This window comes from Cetorhinus maximus, chromosome 5 (genome assembly GCF_964194155.1).
Source record: "Cetorhinus maximus chromosome 5, sCetMax3.hap1.1, whole genome shotgun sequence".
In the NCBI taxonomy this organism is placed as follows: domain Eukaryota; kingdom Metazoa; phylum Chordata; class Chondrichthyes; order Lamniformes; family Cetorhinidae; genus Cetorhinus; species Cetorhinus maximus.
This window is the reverse complement of record NC_135883.1, coordinates 12,458,459-12,479,775: the sequence shown is the minus strand read 5'-3', so window position 1 is coordinate 12,479,775 and position 21,317 is coordinate 12,458,459.

Here is a 21,317-nt window from a genome sequence, read left to right as displayed (position 1 = left end):
GCCCATAGCCTTTGCAGTGTCCAGTGCCTTCAGCTCTTTATTGATATCATGTAGAGTGAATTGAATTGGCTGAAGACTGGCATCTGTGATGCTGGGGACCTCCGGAGGAGGCCGAGACGGATCATCCGCTTGGCACTTTGGGCTGAAGATTGTTGCGAATTCTTCAGCCTTATCTTTTGCACTGATGTGCTGGGCTCCTCCATCATTGAGGACGGGGATATTTGTGGAGCCTCCTCCTCGAGTGAGTTGTTTAATTGTCCATCACTATTCACAACTGGATGTGGCAGTACTTAGATCTGATCCGTTGGTTGTGGAATCACTTAGCTCTGTCTATCACTTGCTGCTTATGCTGTTTGGCACGCAAGTAGTCCTGTTTTATAGCTTCACCAGGTTGACACCTCATTTTTAGGTGCTGCTCCTGGCATGCCCCCCTGCATGCTTCATTGAACCAGGGTTGATCCTCTGGCTTGATGGTAATGGTAGAGTGGGGCATATGCCGGGCCATGGGGTTACAGGTTGTGTTCGAGTACAATTCTGCTGCTGCTGATGGCCCACAGCGCCTCATGGATGCCCAGTCTTGAGTTGCTAGATCTGTTTGAAATCTATTCCATGTAGTTCGATGATAGTGCCACACAACACAATGGAGAGTATCCTCAATGTGAAGGCGGGACTTTGTCTCCACAATGACTGTGCGGTGGTCACTCCTACCAATACTGTCATGGACAGATGCATCTATGGCAGGCAGGTTGGTGAGGATGAGGTCAAGTATGTTTTTCCCTCTTGTTGGTTCCCTCACCTCCTGCCGCAGACCCAGTCTAGCAACTATGTCATTTAGGGCTCGGCGAGCTCGGTCAGTAGTGGTGCTACCGAGCCACTCTTGGTGATGGACAGTGAAGTCCGCAGAACATTCTGCACCCTTACCACCCTCAGTGCTTCCTCCAAGTGATGTTCAAGATGGAGGAGCACTGATTCATCAGCTGTGGGAGGGCGGTATGCAGTAATCAGCAGGAGGTTTCCTTGCCCATGTTTGACCTAATGCCATGAGACTTTATGGGGTCCGGAGTCGATGTTGAGGACTCCAAGGGCAACTCCCTCCTGACTGTATACCACTGTGCCGCCACCTCTGCTGTCCCACCGGCAGGATGGACCCAGGGACAGTGATAGTGGAGTCTGGGACATCTTCTGTCAGGTATGATTCCATGAGGATGACTATGTCAGGCTATGTTGCTTGTCTAGCCTGTAAGGCAGCTCTCCCAATTTTGGCACGAGCCCCCTGATGTTAATAAGGAGGACTTTGCAGGGTCGACAGGGCTGTTGTCGTTTCCAGTACCTAGGTCGATGCCAGGTGGTCCGTCCGGTTTCATTCCTTTTTTGTGTCTTTGTAGTGGTTTTGTTACAACTGAGTGGCTTGCTAGGCCATTTCAGAGTCAACCACATTACTGTGAATCTGGAGTCACATGTAGGCCAGACCAGGTAAGGACGACAGGTTTCCTTTCCTAAAGTACCCAGTGAACCTGATGGGTTTTTACTTTTAATTCCAGATTTTTATTGAATTCAAATTCCACCATCTGCTGTGGCTGGATTCAAACCCAGGTCCCCAGAGCATTACCCGACGTCACTGGATTACTAGTCCAGCGACAATACCACCATGCCATCGCCTCCCCTTGAAATGACTGGTTGTAGTTTTCCTTATTGATGCACTATTTTGATTATAATGCCCAATTATTTTATATAGCAGCCTCTGACACTGTAACATCTTAAAGGGCATCTGGGAAAATGTTTCCTATATTCACCTTTGAGGGCTGATCTTCCCAATTCCAAAGATTGAAGCTCTGTATACTAAACTCGCAGGAGGAATATCCTACACTAAACCGGACATGAGCCATCTGTAACTACAGCTTGAGCTGAACAACTCATCGAGAAGTTATGTCACCGTAAACACGCACAAGTGCCTGTACCAATATACACACCTATCCTTCGGTGTGTCTTCTGCCTGTGCGATTTTCCAAAGAACCATGGAAAGCTTACTACAAGGACTTCCCCAAGTTATAGTGTACCTGAACGATGTCCTAATCACAGGATCCACAGAAGCAGAACATGTGGCAAACCGGGAAGAGGTTCTGAAGAGATTTTTAGAGGTTGGCGTTTGTTTAAAAAACAATGCACCTTCCAAGCAAAGGAAGTTGCTTATCTGGGTCATCGAGTGAATGCCCAAGGGTTGCATCCATTTGAGTATAGGTCAGGGCAGTCAAGGAAACACCCTTTCCTACCAACGCCACGGAGCTTAAGTCTTTTCTGGGCATGGTAAATGATTACGGTCAATTTTTTGCCCAATCTATCTAAAGTGTTATCCCTTGAAGAAGAACCACAGATGGTCCTGGAAGACATAGCAAGAGGAAGCCTTCACAAGAGTTAAGGAACTTTTATACTCATCGTGCCTTCTAGTGCACTATGACCCATTTAAGGAATTGATATTCACTTGTGATGCATCTCCCTATGGAGTGGGAACAGTATTGCCACAAATGATGGAGGATGAATCAGAAAGACTGATAGGATATGTATCCAGAACCTTTTCTGCAGCCGAGAAAGGAAACTCACAAATTGAAAAAGAGGGCTTATCTATCGTATTAGGAGTAAAAATGTTCCATCAATATTTGCATGGTCGACACTTCACCACAGTGTCAGATCACAAGCTACTGCTAGGTCTGTTTAGTGAAGATAAGGCAATCCCACTGATGACCTCTGCTAGAATTCAAAGATGGGTTTTAATTTTGTCGGCATACTAGTACACTTGTATGCACCGTCTGGATGTGCATATAACAAATGCAGACGCCCTTAGTCATCTTCCTTTGCCAGATAGTATTACACATGTTCCAGTACCTCAAGAGGTTGGACTTGTGTTGAATTTCCTGGACTCTTCACAGTCTGTGCAAGACAGATAAAGAATTGGATAAATCAGGGTCCAATTTTAGCAAGAGTCCGTGAACAGGTATTGCAAGGATGGTCAAATACACAAGTCTCTGAAGAATTAAAGGCATCCTTTGTACATAGATCTGAACTGATTTGTCAAGATGGTATCTTGTTATGGGGCAAGAGTCGTTATCCCTGTGCAAGGAAGAGAACCGTTCTTAGAAGAACTTCATAGTGCGCATCCTAGAATTTTGAAAATTAAGATGCTCACCTGCAGTTATATCTGGTGGCCAGGTTTAGACCATGATATAGAAAAAATAGTGAAACACTGTCAGCAACAGCAGAAATTGCCTGTTTCAGATCCACTGCATCCCTGGGAGTGGCCCAAAGCACAGACTTTGTACAAGATTGAGTCTAGTATTCTCTAATTTAGAGGGGAAGGTGGAAAGAAATCAGAATAGTCAGAAAGTGAATCATGGCGTTCACAGTAACGGCTGAGAGTTTACTGCGGAAGAGAGAGTTTTTGAATGAAATTTTGCAACTGGACTGAGATGGGTCCCTGTAAAATCTTCTCTGAAACAGGGCCTTTACCTTATCAGGTAGAAGTGGAAAACAGGATTGTTAGGAAACATATGGATCAGCTCAGAAGTCGACAAACCCTCCAACAACCAGTTAATCATGCCAAAGTTGAAGCTTCGACCCCTGAGGTGCCAGATCGACAACGAATGGGCATACCTGATGTCTTTGTTGAAGTAAATAATTCTGAGCTGCCATTGTCTAAAGATGTCCCTGAAGTTGCAGTTCCTGGCCAAGTCGATCCAATGGAAGAACCTCCAGTTGTAGAGTTGTGACACTCTACCTGAATCCGAAAACCTCCTCAAAGACTAAATTTATAATGGCATGAACTGTATGTAATTATATATAACATGGGTGAAGGTGTTTTTGTAAATAAGAGGGTAAAAGAAAATTAAAGGAGGAGGAATGTAGTCATTGTAAGTTAAGCCATTTCTTACCGTGATGGGGATCATGTGACTGTACAGACGAATCAACCCTAAGCACAGGGAATCTTAGGGGTGGAGCTTCTTAGCCTTGGTCTTGGAACAAGCATGTAGCCTCTTCTGGAGTCTCTAAATAAAGTTTACTGTTTCTTACAAGAAACCTGTCCAGCACTCCAAGTTTATTATACTTATTCAGTTCGTTAAACTTTTTGTCCACATTGTGCAACTGTCTAGGAAATAGTTCTTAATGTTATCTTCCTCCAATGATGGCAGCCCTAGCCTCATATACCAAAACAGACCATTGCTCATTACCTTTGTGTCCTGCCAGGGTTCTTCCAACATACTGTCATTAAAAATGGTTGCACAACACCCAGAAGGATTGTTTCCTCAAATCTCTTGTTGCCTGGCACTGCTTGGCCCTTTAAGCAGGAATTTAAACTGACATGAGCACACTCAACGATATTTAAATGATCTGAAAACTCCACCCTTGTATTATGACCAAGCAGAAGACCTAGATCAGAAATTTCATAGCATGAAGTAGTAATGGAGTTCCATGCTCTTGTTGCCTCATCTATTTCGTTCTCAATTTCTCGTTAATTTTAAAATTAAAATTTGGTCCAGTTATCAGGTACCTTTTAGTCCAAGTTCTTGGTATGTATTTAATTCCTTGGCCAGAATTTTACAATCTCTCCTGCGCCCCCTGCACCCCCGCAGTGGATAATGAGGCATTCAAACATACGAGTTAGAAACAGGAGGGGAGGGCTGTGAGGTTCCCTCTGGGATCCCCCCCACCCCAACATCGAAGCAATTTTACGCTGGGACAGCATGGGAAGTCCGCCTTTGCCCCGATTGAGGCCCTTAAGTGGCCAGCTTCAATTTTTAGGCTGGTGGGCGGATGACAGCTCAGTGAGGGAAGGCTGGAAATACAGGTAGTTGGATCTTGGGCAGGAATGGGGAGGGGATAGGAATGAGGGAAGGGGGCACCTCCATCAAAAGCCCACTTCTGACTGGGCCGCCCTCTCCTTAAGGCCCGGTGACCTCTGGAACTTCTTCCCACCCCGGTCTATCTCCCGAGACCCCGGTCACCTCCTTCGCGACCCCCCCAGGCCTACCCTCTCCGCCCTGGGACCCCTGGCACTTACCTTGTGCTCTGGGTTCCAGGACTTAGTGCCATGCAGCTCTTTGTAGTGTCTCTTCTGGTCACTGCAGTGCTGTACCTGCAGGGACTGAAGAGCTGCTGGCCAATCATATTAGCCAGCAGCTCTTCAAGGCGGGGCTTCCTCCTGAGTGAGGGATGGAAATCCTGTCTTATGCCAATTAACACTCGTTAGAACGTAATATATTACTGGGGCTGCTGGAGTCAATGGGGATGTGTTCCCTGTTGACTCTGGTGCCCGCCATCCTGAAAATCCAGGCCCTTGAATTTCTTTATGACAGAAGGTTTGTTCTTGTCCACCCATATTATATATTTCCATTTGTGAATGCTGATTTAAAGTGTTTACTCAACATACTGACAATTCCCTTATCCTGTAAAATAGTTCAATCTGACTCTAGGTATGTAGCAAGAGCAGAATTCGAGATACCTTTACAGTGCATCTACCTGCTGCTTTGGTTGATCCATGGAGTGTTTTATCCAGACATTGGGCGCCATGGAAAAATACTTCATTTCCTAATGCTGACATCTCTTTGTCTTGGTAAAAAATAAAAGTTACAATTCCACAAATGTTTCCAGGAGTTTTTCCAGTGTTTTGTAAGTGGCAGAGCTTCTGGCTGTCCCAAGCAATTTAAATAATGGACAGAGGCAAGTTCAAAGGTAGGGATTTCCTAGGCCAGGAATTCCTACTTGAGTTGAGATCCAGCATTTGTGTGGCTGCCAGTAAGCTGACAAGTGAGTGGAGCCCATGTTGCCTAGAAACTCAACGGGTTAGCACCACCCCCACCACCCTTCTCTCCCCTTGGTCAGGGTGCCAATAGGAATGTTGGCAGAATTGGAATGGGGTCTAGGTAACTCTCCCAGCATAGGTGTTAGAGATGTGCCCAAAGTGATGCTTTCGCCCGCCTGTTCTCTGTAAATGAGATGGCATCCTGCTACTGCATGAGGATAATTTCCAAGGAATTTTGTAGTCCTAACTGGAAGCTATGCTTGAAGAAAGCATAGTTGAAGGAAGGGCTACAACACTGTGGCCCTGATGGTCTAACTGGCACACTCTTTGAGAGCAAATCCCCGCTGGGACAGCTAAATGAGTGAATATATCCAACAAAATACTGCATATGCTAGAAATATGAAACACAAACAGAAAATGCTCCCAATACTCAGCAAGTCAGGCAATAAAGGAAAGAAAAATGTTAACATTTCAAGCCCAATCTACAAACAAAAAGTACCCTTGGATATTATCCTTTTCTTATACAGCAGGTAATTAAGTCCTGATGATTTTATTTATTTCATATGTCATGTGGCAGTAGATAAAGAGCTGTTGTATTAATCTGAGTCAACAAATGATATATTACAGTTGAATATAAATGACAAATACTGGCTGAGGTATGCACCTGCTTAATGACTGAATTTGTAATAATCAGGTCTGTCAAAGTGCTGTTCAGAATTGCTAAGATTTTCCTGAGTGCAACTAGTATTCTTCTAATAATGCCTTCCTCTTCCCACCCGAGCAACACAATAACAAGACTAATAGTAGTTCACATTCTCGGCTGGTGTTAGGAAAAGCAAGAAAAACAAATTTTCAATCTTCCCAAAAAATGAAGGATCACGCACTTTGAATCTCCTCTCTTACCCCGATCCTTCCACTCTGCAATGCTAACAACTTCACTGGTCCCTTTAGCACCTCAATGATTGGTTCCTATTTGGGATTAAATGTAACTACTAGACTGTGGTTCTGCAGATTAAATTATTAAGAGAAATGAAACAGAATCTACTAGGAACACAATGTAATTACAGCTGGGTATTACAAATAAGTAGATTCCTCAGGGGTTGTACACAATTTTTCCTCACCCCTTCATATAAATATAAACAGAGCCTATTTTTTCGAGTGTGATGACATGTTCAATTTGTTCGTTTAATGCTGTGAAGAATCTCTTGTTATCTTCATCAAACAAGATGTTTTTTCCAGCTTGTTCAATAAAGTGTAGCAAATAAAGCGGGTAATTAAGTCCTGCCAATTTTGCTTATTTTGCATGTTATGTCCGACTTAATGGATAGCAGATATATTAACCTGAGCCAACAAATGATATATTGCAGTCTAATATAAATGACAAATACTGACTGCTTAATGACTTTATTTGTATAATCAGAACCATTCAATTCTCATTTGCATTTAAACAAAACAACATGTACAATGGAAGAGATTTTAGTGCTTCAATATTATTCATGCAATCTGGTCAGTCAAGTTGAATCAAAATCAGATTTCTGCTCTCACTGTGCACTTCCTTTTCTCAGTGGCTCATAGGCAGATGGATCAGAAGAACAATCCAGTAATGGATTGTCCCAATCATTCCAAAGTTGGCATTATACTAACATTGAAATATCGATAGATTGGTTCCTGTTTGCAAGCAAGTAATACCTCCTCTGTATTGCTTGCTAATAATATAATCCCCTAAGCATTATTTGCAGTTGTTATTAATCTTAATTGTATATTAGGCTGCAGGTTCTATTCTTGGCATATTTCACTGCCTTTATTGCTTTAATTATTTCCTGGTATAATTAAATATCTATTCATTAATGAAATTAGATGGGTCAAGTTCAAACAAATGTGTGCAAACACTGGTGAGCCAAAGATGGCTAAATCCATGAAAATCTGGAATAATAAAAATTATTTTATTTATTTTATCCTTATCGAGAAATTTGAGTCCCACACTAGTGTTCTGGAGTTAAACAAAGGTAACTACATAGGTATGAGGGCAGATTTGGCCCTAGTGGACTGGGCAGGAAGACGACAAGATAGTACAGTTGATGTTTAAGGAGATATTCAATTCCTCCCAAGTAAAATATATTCCAAAGAGGAAGAAAGCTGGTAAGAGGGGGGAAAAAGCATCCATGGCTAAGCAAGGAAGTTAAAGATAACATAAAGGCAAAAACTAAGGCATACCAAATTGCAAAGGTCAGTGGCAGGCTGGAAGATTGGGAAACTTTTAAAGATCAACAAAGGGTGACTAAAAAATTAATAAAAAGAGCAAAGGTAAATTATGAAAGAAAACTAGTGCAAAATGTAAAAACTGATAGCAAAAGCTTCTACAAGTATATAAAAGGAAAGAGAGTAGCTAAAGTGAATGTTGGTCCCTTGGAGGACAAGACTGGGGAGTTAATAGTGGGGAATGCAGAAATAGCAAAGACACTTAATCAATATTTTGCCTCAGTTTTCACAGTGGAGGACACTAGTACCACTCCAATAGTAACAGGTAGTGCAGAGGATATAGAGAAGGAGGAACTTAGAACAATCACCATCACTAGAGAAAAAGTACTGAGCAAACTATTGGGATTAAAGAGTGACAAGTCCCTAGGACCTGATGGCCTACATCCCAGAGTCTTAAAGGAAGTGGCAGCGGAGATAGTGGATGCATTGGCTATAATATTCCAAAATTCCCTGGATTCTGGAAAGCTTCCAGTGGCTTGGAAAAATGCTAATATAATGCCCTTATTCATAAAGGAGGGGAGGCAGAAAGTAGGAAACTATAGACCAGTTAGTTTAACGTCTGTCGTTGGGAAATTGTTGGAATCCATTATTAAGGAAGTAGTAATGGGGCATTTGGAAAGTCAAAATGCAATCCATCAGAGTCAGCATGGTTTTATGAAGAGTAAATCGTGTTTGACTAATTTGCTAGAGTTCTTTGAAGATGTGACAAGCAAAGTGGATAATGGGGACCGTATAGATGTAGTATACCTGGACTTCCAGAAGGCCGCACAAAAGATTAATACACAAGATAATATCACACGGAGTTAGGGGTAACATATTAGCTTGGATAGAGGATTGGCTAACCAACAGAAAGCAGAGAGTCGGGATAAATGGGTCTTTTTTCTGGATGGCAAGCTGTAACTAGTGGGGTGTCACAGGGTTTGGTCCTTGGGCCCTAACTATTTACAATTTATATTAATGACTTGGATTCAGGGATAGAAGGTACAATAGCTAAATTTGCAGATGACACCAAAACAGGTGGGAAAGTAAGTTGCAATGAAGAAATAAGAAATTTACAAATGGATATGGACAGGTTAGGTGAATGGGCCAAAATTTGGCAGATGGAGTTTAACCTGGATAAGTATGAGGTTATCCATTTTGGTTGGAAGAATAAAAAGCCAACTCATTATTTAAATGGAGAGAAACTTCAGAAAGCTTCAGTGCAGAGGGATCTGGGTGTCCTCGTGCATGAATCACTGAAAGCTAGTATGCAGGTACAGCAGGTAATAAGGAAGGCAAATGGAATTTTGGTATTTATTGCTAAAGGAATAGAATATAAAAATAGGGAAGTGGTGTTGCAATTATACAAGGCATTGGTGAGACCGCACCCGGAGTACTGTGCACAGTTTTGGTCCACTTACTTGAGGAAGGATGTAATTGCATTGGAGACGGTTCAGAGGAGGTTCACTAGATTGATTGATTCCAGAGATGTGGGGCTTGTCTTGTGAGGAGAGATTGAGCAGTTTAGGCCTATACTCGCTAGAGTTTAGAAGGATCAGAGGAGATCTAATTGAGGTATTTAAGATGCTAAAGGGGATAGACAAAGTAGATGTGGAGCAGATGTTTCCCCTTCTGGGACATTCTAGAATGAGAGGCCATAGTTTTAGGCTAAGGGGTGGTAGATTTAAATCAGAAATGAGGCAGGATTACTTTTCTCAAAGGGCCATGAATCTGTGGAATTCACTACCTCAGAGTGCAGTGGATGCCGGGACGCTGAATAAATTTAAGGAGGAGATAGACAGATTTTTAATTATTAATGGGTCGAAAGTTTATGGGGAGAGGGCGGGAAATTGGAGTTGAGGCTGAAATGGGATCAGCCATGATCGTAATGAATGGCGGGGCAGGCTCGAGGGGCTGAATTGCCTACTCCTGCTCCTAGTTCGTATGTTCTTATGTTCTTATTACAGAAAATGTTAATTGCATTCTGTGCATTCCTGACCTGTGGTGCATATGTAAAATGTATTGGGCCCTGTAATTTCTGGAATGGGGCAGGTCATAAGTCAATAATTTGGTGTTTTCAGAGTCGGGAATTTCTGTTGGGGTTGATGCGCTCTGGGTTCCCGCTGGAGAAAGTGACCCTGCCTAAATTCCACAGGGTTTTGTAGTGCACTGAAGAAGTGTCTGCCCTGCCAGGTGGAGTTAGAATGGGATGATGTGACCTGTATTAAATTTCATGACTTCTGACTTCCTATTTGCCTTTCAGAAGTGCACCGCAAGTTAAAAGGCACAATTTGACTGGACCAGTTCATCAAGGCCGAAGTATTTGGTTAAAGCACATTGTCCAACTGAGATTGCCTTCCAAAAGTTTTGGTTGTATCTTGGGATTCACTGCAAAATTCTGCATTATCCTTGGTAAGCATTATATTGGCAGAAAATTACTGAGTTAGTATCTGACAGCTACACAATGAGTTCTCAAATGTAAATGCCACTTTATAGGATCCATATTCTGGAGAGAGAAGAACAGCAGCAAGATGTAAGGAAATCCAGATTAATCAGACAGCACCACAAGAGGCCCAGACTATCCCAACACTATCCATCCGGGAGAATAGGTCGACTGAGGTAGACTTTCCAAGACATTCCCAGGAGTCCAGTCTCAGGAAGCTGCCCTTCAGTTATGAAGCTTGAAGAAACTGCTATTTGTTGCTGAAGTCAAGGTCGACATCATGGACAGCTCTGATTGTGGCACAGAAAATGACCACAACTCTCATCTTTTGTGAGAATTGCTGGATTTGCTGTATATCCCTCTATAAAGTAAGTTACCAATGCCATCTTTGCCAGAGCAGCTCAAATAGTACCATTTGACAATGATCTCAGGTGAGATGGATGACTGAGAGGAGAATCACATTTTCCAGAATTGCTCAACCTCAAGGGTTGTGGTGGTTATCGATTGCAAAACATTGGCACGTTCCAAATGTAAGCTTCCACATTTATAAAGCTGCTAATGCTCCTACTCCATAAGTGTGCAGATTGTTTGTTATGACAGGCAAGTAAATTAGTGGTATTCTGAACGCTGGCATGATGCTTTTATACTTTGTCACTCCAGTATTTCAGCTCTATTTCAACAATATGGGCAAAGGTTGCTGGGTGACGAGGGATACCTGCTACTCACGAGGCTCATAGCATCTCTTTGTAGGATCACCAACGCTGCAGAGGAATGTTGCAACCAAGCAGACATGAAGACAAAAATAAGAGTTGAGCAAGCCATTGGGATGCTGAAAGGAAAGTTCTGATGTGTGGATAGGCCTGGAGGTATATTGCAATATACATTCAGAACGTTCTCATGTGTCTGGTAGCATACTGTGTGCTTTGTAGAATTGCAATCAGAAAAGGACAAATTATAGTTGTCCCAGAGCAGTGATGAGACTGTTGATGCTGTAGACTCAGTCGATGAGGGTCAGGAAACCAGCAGTGGCAATGGTTGCTCGACAGTGCAAGCGAGAAACTCATTCCTGATATTGCCACAGAGGAATAGAGTACTATTATTTGGAAATCTCACTCCATTAAAGATCTGCCTTCTCTTACCAACCTCTCTGTGACCTAAGTGAAATCCACAGTGAATCGCCATTAGAATCACTGAATTGTTACAGTGCGGATGGAGGCCAGTCAGCCCATCATGTCTGCACCAGCTCTCTGAATGTGCCAGTGCCATTCCCCCACCTTCTCCCTGTAATCCTGCACATTCTTCCTGTTCAGATAACAATCTAATTCCCTTTCGAATACCTTGATTGAACCTACCTCCACCGCACTCTCAGGCAGTGCATTCCAGATCCTAACCACTCACTTCATGAAAAAGTTTTTCCTAAGGTCGTCATTGTTTCTTTTGCCAATTGCCTTAAATCTGTGCCCTCTTGCTGTCAATCCTTTAATGAGTAGGAAGAGTTTTTTTCCCTATCTACTCTATCCAGATCCCTCATGTTTTTGAATACCTCTATCAAATCTCCTCTCAGCCCTCTCTTCGCCAAGGAAAACTTCGCCAATCTATCTTTGTTACTGAAGTTCCACATCCCTGGAACCATTCTCATTAATCTTTTATGCAATCTCTCTAATGCCTTTACATCTTTCCTAAAGTATGGTGCCCTGAACTGGATGCAATACTCCACTGAGGCCATACCAGTACCTTATACAAGTTCAACATAACCTTCTTGCTCTTGTACTCTATGCCCCTATTCATAAAGCTTAGGATATTGTATGCTTTATTAACCATGCTCTCAACCTCCCTTGCCACCTTCAATGACTTATGCACATACACCAGGTCCCTCTGCTCCTACACCCCATTTAGAATTGTACCCTTTATTTTACATTGTCCCTCTGTGTTCTTCCTAGCAAAATTAATTACTTCACACTTCTCCACATTGAACTTCACCTGCCACTTGTCTGCCTATTCCACCAACTTGTCTTTGTCCTTTTGAACACAGTTCACATTGCTGCCAAGTTTCGTATCATCTGAAAATTTTGAAATTTTGCATAAGCAGATCCTAAACCGAAGCCTCAACATCTGTGCTGTACTTGTTCCCCATTGTCATACAATAAACAGCTGGACATCAAGTATTTCAGTCATCCATTCAACTGTTTACAAAGAAAAAACATTGGCCTACAAATTGAGTTGTGGAAGAATCAAGGCTCGATTGATGTCCTGCGCATGTTGCCTGTGTCTAATAGTCTACTGGCTCCCTTAGGATAATACTGGCAGGTTGTGGGCACAGTTTGAAACATCAGAGGCTGCTCATTGGTTGTGGAGGATGGGGGTAGGGTGGTGGCAGAAGTAAGATTAACCATCTCAGGCAAGCCTCACAGGAGTGTCCAATGAAGGGGAAGTAGGGTGGGCTGGGGGTGGGACTGATATGGGAATATGTGGTGGTGGTGGGGATATATGTTTAGTTAGAACTACCCGATCTATTAAGGCATTGTCTTACATGGATCTCTGGGGCTGAGTGGGTGGAATGCCAACACCATTGACAAGCCTGAAAAAAGAAAGACTTGCACGTATATAGCACTTTTCACCGCTTGAGGCTGTCCCAAAAGCAATAAAATATTTTTGAAATGTGGTAATGGTTGCAATGTAGGAAATGGATAACCAATGTACACACAGAGAGCTCCTACTCACAATGATAATGGCCAGATGATGTTTTTCAGTGGCATTGATTGTGAGATAAGTATTGGCCAGGGCACCGGGGATAACTCTCTTGCTTTTCTTCAGAATAATGTAAGAGGATCTTTTGGTCCACCTGAGAGGGCAGATATGCCTCGATTTAATGTCTTGTCTGAAAAACACCTCTCATAGTGCAGCACTCCCTCAGTATGACACTGGAGAGTCAGCCTAGATTTTATGTTCAAGTCTCTGGAGTGGGACCTGAATCCAAAACATTCTGACTCAGAGGTAGGTTTTCTACCCCTTGCGTTAAGTCTAATGTCTTAAGATCTCAGAAATGAGCCTGATGCCTGAAATACTGTGGAGCTGCCCAGTTCAAGTATCAGATTACAAAACCTGCCACAGAAGATTGACTCAGTTCCAATCTTCAATTTGTCATTTTAGACCTAAAAATAAATACTTAAATGGATTGCTTCATATTATAGTATAGTAAGTACAATTACAGAATCATAACCTATCGAACATTCAATTACTTTATGAGCAGAATTTTCTGCCTGTCGGGCGGGCGGAGCTGCTGTGGGCGCGGACCTGATCGGTGCCCGCGATTGGGTGCGCGCCGCCATTTTACGCAGGCAGGCCAATTAAGGCCCGTCCAGCGTATTTGCTGACTCCCGTGGATAGTGGGAGTGTGCACAGGCCGCCGGGTCCAATGGTGAACCGGCAGCCTGTTTAAGGAAGGCCTGGCAGCCTCCTGTAGGCTGCTCACAATGGCCACTTCCACGTCACACCGCAGGGGGTCGGCTGTGCAGGGCAGGTTGGAGGGAAGGGCAGAGGAGCAGGGCAGGCCTCAGGGTCTGCCACAGGAGCAGGCCAGGCTGCAGGTTAGGGCAGCGGGGGGGCCAATGCGCCCCTTGTTTTTCAGATGAATGCCTTGCTGCTCTCCTCCAGGAGGTGGCCGCACAGTGGGAGGACCTCATACCCCAGGATGGGAGGAGGAGGCCCCCCCACATGACCAAATGTGCCTGGGAGGAGGTGGCGGAGGTGGTGAGCTCCCACGACGTGGTGCGGTGCACCTGGATCCAGTGCCGTAAGCGCTTCAACAATTTGTTGCGCTCTGGAAGGGTGAGTACCATGTTGGCATTGGGCATTTAACCTGTAGGTAGCCTTAGCCTTTGAGGCCCCCCCACCCCCAAAGTCTTACTGTCGTGACTGCATTGAATCATATTGGCCATTTTTCCTACACTGGGCGGGCGAGCAGATAGTGCCCATGCTTAGGTCAGCCTGAGTGGTTCATGAGGAGGTGAGTTCTCCCCTGCACCATGTGTTACTCTTAGTCGCACATGACTAGTCTGGGGGCAACCTGAAGGAGATGCAGCTAGGCGCATACTCAGAACTCCAACACATGTCCTATTCACGATGATGAGACTGTGGAAGGGGAGCCTCAAGGTGTTGTGGCCAAGAACCATCTGCTGCCCTCGACGCTGCACATAGTTGCACCTCCTTGCTATGGGAGCAAAGATCATGTGTGTCCTAAAGTGATGGACGCAGCATGTGTCCAAGGTGGCCGTTGGGAGGGTTGGGAGCAGGCGTACTATCTTTGTGTGAGTGATCAGCAGTAGCAGGGAGAGGAGGCACTGGAGGCCTGATATGGGCCACTGTCGTTGAGGTGTGGAGTGTGTGTGCAGAGTCCATATGCAAATAGCCACAATGAATGGTGTTCTCTCTTTCTCAGGAGAAGAATGCTCATAATGTGTCGGAGCGTTCGAGGACTAGAGACAGTCAGGCTCACCTCATGATGTTAAACCACTTCGAACAGGAGGCCCTGGAGATTGAGAGGCGCCATGCACCCAGGTCAACTGGTGTCGGTGAGGCTGGGGTAGAACGGCCAGGTATTTGAGGCCAACAGTGAGACCCGCTCTGTCCTCCCAACATCCAGAGCACTGATGATTGTTTAATTTGTTATTGTTGCAACATTGCTCGGTCACAGAGTGATAGAGTCAGAGGTGTGGATCATAGAAAAAGGCCCTTCGGCCCTTCAAGGATACGCGGGTCAAAATCATTCCTAAGTCTCCTAATCCCATTTCCCAGCACTAGGCCCATGGTCTTGTATGCTGTGGCATCGCAGCTGCACATCCAAATACTTATTACATGTTAGGAGGGTTTCTGCGTCTACCACCCTTTCAGGCAGTGCATTCCACATTCCCAACACACTCTGTGGGCAAAAGTTGCTCATCACATCCCCTGTAAACCTCATGCCTCTTACCTTAAATCAATGCCACCTGGTTACTGATCCCTCCGCCAAGGGGAAAAGTTCCTTTCTGTCGACCCTATCTATGCCCCTCATAAGTTTAAAAACCTCGATCATGTCCCCCCTGAATCTCCTCTGCTCCAGGGGAAATAACCCCAGTCTATGCTATCTCTCCTCATAAGTCAAACTCTCCAGGCCAGCCAGCATCTTGGTCAACGACCTCTGCACTCTCTCCATTCCAATCACATCCCTCCCGTGAAGCACATTTCAGAACTGCACGCGGAATTATAGCTGTGGCCTAGACAGTGTTTTCTGCACCCCCCTGCTCCTATATTCTATGCCTCGGCTAATAAAGGCAAGTATTGCATTTGCCTTCTTAAACACCTTATGTGCCTGTCTCACTACCTTAAGTGACCTGTTGACATGCACAGCAAGATCTCTCTGATCCTCTTTACTTTCCACAGTCCTACCATTCATCGTGTATTCCTGTGCTTTGTTTGTCCTGCCCAAGTGCATGACCTCACACTTACCCACATTACATTCCATTTGGCATTCATCAGCCCATCTGACCAGCCCATCTATATCCACCTGTAATGTCAGGCTATCCTCCTCACAATTTGCCACCCCACCAATGTTCGTGTCCAATGGTTCTGGAAGGTTGAGTGCTTAAAAAGCCAGGGGGAAAGGGATGACGTGTGTCACTGTGTGCACGCTAACTGATCACTGTAAAACTTTATTCATGAACAGTGTTTCTGAGTAAGCACTAAAAACATGTTCTGTACAGTGTTAGTTATATCAATACCGTATCAGTGCAACTTGTGTACAGTATTTGATAACAGTGGTATATAGAAGTTATAACATCTCGGACCATGTTGGAATTTACCTTCCATGTGTGTAAATAGTTATAATCACATTTACCCGTCTGTTTCCATATCCCTTCAACCCCTTTTCTTTCATTCACCTATCTGGACTAATCTTGATTGGCCACAGCCAGGAAAATCGCCCTAGGGATAATGACCCACTTTCGGTTCTGGTGGCAGGATTTTCTGGGCTCAAATAAAATTCAAATCCTTGAGTCCAGAATGTCCTAATGCCAGAATCCACCACAGGTCCTTCGCCCGAGGGTGATTGGCGGTGACCAAATAAGATTCCGCTGCCAGGATTGCCGTCCGATTAAAGTCAGTAGCCTACAGTTCTCAGAGTTACTGGCCCCATTGAAGAGCCGGGAGCTCGGCAGACTCAGCAGTTCCACCGATAGAATGACTGGTGCTGAGGTTGCAGGGAGGAGGAGAGGACGCCTCCATGTTGTGGCGCCCTTGAAGGGCAAGTATGATTTTTTTTTTATGTGCCGGGGCCAGGCAGGCAGTCCTCATGATCAACAGGATGAAACCATCCAGCATCGGAGCACGGGATTGGCCAATGCCGCCAGTGGAATCTCTCTGTGGGCAATGGAGTGGCCAGGAGGACTGGTCTCCCCCTCGCAGCCTCTCCATGAGGTAAAATGCTGATAGGAGCAGAAAGTGGCCATTAATGAGTCATTAATTAAATTAATCGGCTGTCTACTTCCAGTTGGCAGACAACTGCGCTGCTGTCATTCTCACTTCTGGGACTATCCCGTGGCATTGGGAAGATGTCAGGTTTTCATCCCCAACGCCTACTGCTACCATTTTATGAGGCGTCTCACATCCTAGCCTGTCCCTGGAGAGCTGGTAAAACCCAGCCCAGAGTTTCTGTCTCTGCCATGTTCCTGGAAGTGTATCTCACAGCCTCACAACTCGCTAAGTCCTCCTGCCCTCTTCTACATCTGTTACATTATATTTTGTATCTATCATCCCTCATTCTTGACCCCTCAACTGCTGGAAACAGTTTGTTTCTAACTACCGTATCCCATTCTTTCATAATTTTAAGAATTTCTATTATATTGCCCCATAATCTGTGTTGATCTAACAAAAGCTTTTTCAAATCTTCCATCGCATTTGTACTTTCTCAAACCAGGCAGCAACCTTGTGTATCGACATTCTATCCTCAATAACCTTCCTATAGTTTTGAGCCTAATACTACATACGGCACTCAAAATAAGATCTTAATAAGCTAGTAAATATGTTCATCATAACCTCTCGAATCTTATGTTTTTACATCTTGCGATAAGGCCTTGAATACCATTAGCTATTTTTTCAGCCTTATCAACCTGAGCTGCTATCATTAATGTCCTGTGAACCCAAAACCCCAAATCCATCCATTTTTCCACAGCATTGAGTCTACTTCCATTCCTGTGTTTTTTCAACCAAAATATATCACTTCACATGCACTGCCATTGGATTCCATCTGCTAATTTTTCCCCATTTGGCCATCTTACTAATGTGCCTTTGTAGCTTTGATTTCCTGAAGATTTAACCATACCCTCCATTTTGGTATCAATTGCAAATTTTGACACCACTTCCTCTAGATCTATACTCTATATGGAACAATTAACATAATTAGGAGTTTGGAGGAAGCACAAAACTGCTGCAAATCTACAGAAAGTAGAAGTTGAGTTACATGCCACGTTCTATTTTGTGTAAATTCAATTTACTAGCATAATTGTTGCAAACTAATCACATTGATTACTAAAGACATAGGACTTGCATTAATGTTGTTGGTTGTAATCTACCTAGACTGGGGCATCTTCGACATGAGTTATTTCTGGTGTGTGCTACCATTTAGAAATTCACTTTGTTTTGTAAGTGAATGCTTCAGGCAACAGAATGAAAAAGCACGATGAGACTATCACTGAAGATTCTGCTTAGCTACAAGGGTAGAGTGGTTCTGCGTGGCATTTTAACAGTAGTCCATCCTGATAGTGCAGGAATTCTATAATTCATCATGTAGATACATCACCTTCAGTATATTATGCTTAGTTCTTATTGATCTTGTTACATGCAATATGGAAAGGGGTGAGATACTTACTACCTGACACTGGAGGATTTGCTGACTAGAATTTAGATTTCTTTAAACAATATCTGTTCTGCCATGAAGGTGCACAGATTCTCTCTGCTGCACCCTGATGTGGGTTGTTGTTCAATATCCTTAAGCTACTTTTCCAAATATCAAGAAGTATTTGAAAGGTCCCAATGTAATTCAGAATTATAATTCATGTCCTATTTGTTGCAACGTCAGTGTCTGAGGTCCACTTAAAGTAACTATGTTGTGCCGCAGCACTGTCATGGCCCAATTATACAGGTTACCGATAATTACTTTGTAGTTCTGTTCAAATTCCTATTGACTTAGATAAAAGCTAAAATGCTGCGGATGCTGGAAATCTGAAATAAAAACAGAAAATGCTGAAAAAATTCAGCAGGCCTGGCAGCATCTGCGGCGAAAGGAACAGAGTTAATGGGCGGAATCACCCCAGGTTTGCATTAAGTGCGGTAGCGGGCGGGTAAATCAACATTTTACCTGCTGGCCGCGATGGCGAGTTTTCACGCTGTATTGTCCCAAACCCGCCCCATTATTTATGCATTCCTGGGATATGCACCGTTTCCATGGCGGGCAGGCTCCGATTCACCTACCACGCCATCACCTCGCCGCCGCTTCATCACGCCAGGCACCGCATTTAAAGTTCAGCCGCACTTACTGCTTCCAGCCCAGGGCTGCAGCAAAGAAGACGTGGCCCCAAAAGGTAAGAGAACTGCAGCCTCGAGCGTCTTTTGGATTCCGTGGAGACCCACTGTGATGTCGTCTACCCCCGCTCTGGCCGCAGGAGGGGCAGCAACATTACCACTCCAGATAGGCAGGCAATGTCAGTGTTGATCAGTGCCAATTCTGCACAGAAGAGGTTGGCAGATAGAGGATGAATTATCTCATCCATACAGCCAGGGTATGGCAACCATCTCATCACTCTAAACTCACACACTCAAACCCATCACACATTCACAGGCATCTCACTCACTGCCAGCTCAAGGGACATTACCACCCATTCTCACACACATACCCTCACATCTGGCCCCATATCCTCTGGAGAGTGCCTTCTCATCACCATCTTGAGGCCACTTGCACAGATCAACATGTGCCCCCCCCACACACCCTGGGATACCCCCCTTCCCCAGTACAGCCATCATCCTGCAGCATCTTCCCTTGCCTGAGGCCACTTCTCCCCCTTCCCCAAGCAAACCCTAGCCCTGCAGCTATTGAAAAGCCACCCACATACGGCTGATCTGGTAGGTAGAGACCTACCTGTGAGCCCCCCTAAAAGTGATGTGGTGCTGTCTGTGAAGCCTGGCGCTGAAGACTGCGAGTGCTGCCCGAAGCAAGGTAGGCAAACAAACCTCGAATTCCCAGGCGAAGTGCAGCTTGCCAAGTGCACGCCACTTATATGCTGTTGTGAAACATGTCAGCGTGTTTTCCTGCCGATGTGGGTGGGAGATCCAGTGCGGGGGTGGAGGGTGAACAATTCCAGCCGGCAAGCCTAATAATGAAATGCAGATGTATTACAATGAGGTTCCTGACATCCAATGGCGGAATCGTTCACCCCCCCAAGCCCCCACACTGACGTGTTTCACAACAGCACATGAGCGACCTGCACTTGGTGGGCTGCACTTCTCCTGGGACTTCGAGGTTTGTTTGCCTACCTTGCTTCGGGCAGCACTCGTAGTCATCAGCGCCAGGCTTCACAGACAGCACCACATCACTTTGAGGGAGGCTCACAGGCGGGTCTCTACCTACCAGATCAGCCGTATGCGGGTGGCTTTTCAAGCAGGCGATGGCATACTGCTTTCACACCGTCGTGAAGCTGTCCGCTCGTGCCACCCAACACGCCCGACACCACAGGGCATGGAAAACCCTGGCCAATGTTTCAAGTCCAATACGGCTCTTCTTTGGAACAGCTGCACGGGTGCAGCCAGACCTGCTTAGTTTTTCTAGCGCTTTCTGTTTTCATTTCTTACTTACTTGGACCTACTCAGCACTTCTTTTTCATTACAGCTTTAAAAAAGGTGTGGTGGTAGATTTCTCCTTGATGTTTGTCAGTGGCATTGTGAATGTCCTTCCTCTGTTCACAATGGCAGCAGAATTGCAAACTATTCTTTTAGACACCAGATAAAAATCTTCCCTTGTTCTTTTTTTGTTTATTTGAGACTTTTTTTTTTAAGGTTGTTATTATTTTAGAGCTATGTTGGAATCAAAGGAAACAATGTGATCATGTAACTTTAACCTTGCTTGTCCATGTGGAACAGCAACGCACAAGCTTTAGATATTTCCTGCTTCACATGCTCCAGTGAAGCCCTGACATCAAACAGTACATCCACTTAGCTGACCTCAAGAAGTTGGGGCTGCCCCAAACAGGGAAAACAATCTTTCAAAATAATTTTTTTTAAGTAGAGAAATGTCATAAATCATCCATTTTCAGGAGGTCCCTAGACCCTGTGGGCTGATGGAACCGGGCTCCCAAGGTCATTGGATTTTTAACTCTGCATTTTCCGATCTTCTCTGTAATTGTTGAGTTGCTGGCACATACATAATTTATGGATGTAAAAGCATTCTCTGCATTATAGCACATGTGGGATTGCTCTCTTTTGAAAGTGAGGACAGAACGTCCAGAGTGGATCAAATATTGCAGGGAGCCCCACAACAAAGGAACATTTGGAATATACAGAACAGGTTGAAACTATTGAACTAAAAGAATACTGAAATTTACACATTGTACAACATCCGTTAGCTTTAGTTTTGTGAGCTTTCACTGCCCATTCTTTATTTAATATATGTCTAAGAATTCATATCACTTCATTTACAAGTTGTACATTCTCTTAAACCACATAAGAGTTTTGTAGTTATTCTATCACAGAAGCAGGCACTATGCTTATTGATATGAGAAAATTCAGCTGGTGCATGTTCAAAGTCTATTTTCTTATGCTTTA